The sequence below is a fragment of the Anomaloglossus baeobatrachus genome, chromosome 2 (genome assembly GCF_048569485.1).
Source record: "Anomaloglossus baeobatrachus isolate aAnoBae1 chromosome 2, aAnoBae1.hap1, whole genome shotgun sequence".
Taxonomy (NCBI): domain Eukaryota; kingdom Metazoa; phylum Chordata; class Amphibia; order Anura; family Aromobatidae; genus Anomaloglossus; species Anomaloglossus baeobatrachus.
The window spans coordinates 481,413,964-481,415,411 of NC_134354.1; positions in this window are offsets into that span (position 1 = coordinate 481,413,964).

The following is a 1,448-nucleotide window of genomic DNA, read 5'->3' on the forward strand; positions in this document are numbered from 1 at the left end:
ATAGACAGACTGGGAAAGAGATTGAGACAGACGGAGAAAGAGACAGACAGGGAAAGAGACAGACAGACAAAGAGATAGAGAGAGAGAGACAGAGAGATATATACAGAGGGGGAGACAGACAGAGAATGGGAGAGAAACAGAGAGACAGTTACTATCCTGGGCAGCGCCGGGTGCTATGTTGTGAGGCGAAATTTTAACCCCGCGTGTTCCAATTTACCAATCAATTTTGCCCCTATCTACATAATGGGGAAAAAGTGAAACGAAAAGTGCCAGATGTGAACAAGGGGGACTTAAAGAAGGAGAGCGATGGCACCAAAGAGTATATACCGTACAGTTGCTAAGGTGGGGCCCCGACATGGGATACTCACCACACTCTGGGATATGAACACACACACAAAATGTGCCACACACTACCACGTGCTTGAACACATATACCACCCTCAGCACACATCTCACCACACATACACCAACCTCGCCACATAATTGCCCTAAACACACACAAGTCTGGTATTATCCTTCAAAAATAAAAATCTGATTAATAAGCAGCCAAACTACAAGAACAAGAAATGTACCACATAGGAAATACTGCAGCTGTCAGTCACATGACCTGTCTATTATGTATATGTGTGAGCTAATATATACTGTCAGGGGAGGGCTTTCTGTTGCTTGGAGAATTATCAGGCTGCCAATAGCAACCAATCACCACTTAGCTTCTATTTTGCTACAGTTAATTAATCTGAGCTCTGATTGGTTAATATAGGCAACAAAGGACATTCTCAGTATGTGTGAGGTCATAGGATGTTAAATCTGTGTGGAATATCTGTGGTGTTGAAATATATGTTGTGAAATGCTTCTATTAGCTTAGTTTTTGCCTTTTAATAATTACATTTTTATCTATTTGTTTTGTGGTTTTTGTGTGCAGAATAAATTTTTGCTAATACATTCTATTTTGTTAACAGCAGTTATTAACCCGGGCGAAGCCGGGTAGTACAGCTAGTATCAAATAAAATCACAATAAAATACATTAAGGTTTTGGGTGTAACTTGAAAAAATTTTGAAAAAGTTCATGGAGTATGAATACTTTTTCAAGACACTGTATTAACTCTCCCCATCCCTGCTCCAGTGTATGAATATAATTAAAGCCCCCATACACAACAGATCATTTGACGCGACGGCTGTTTCCTGACTCATCCATACATGGGATGTTGTGCTGAGCACTCTTGGGTTCTGTATGAGAGCTACTGCCATACTTCTCTGGACAGCTTATCTCAAGGAGAAGAAAAGGATCTCCAGTCTGAAAGGGGACATGTTGGATCTTTATTTTCCTCGACATCATATTTAAGAGGGAAGTAAGGAGGTCCACAGACATATTAGATTGTCGGTCGATACTGCTCATCTTTAAAAGTAGAGGTGAGCAGATCTCTTTTCCTGATTTAATCATTGCTGAT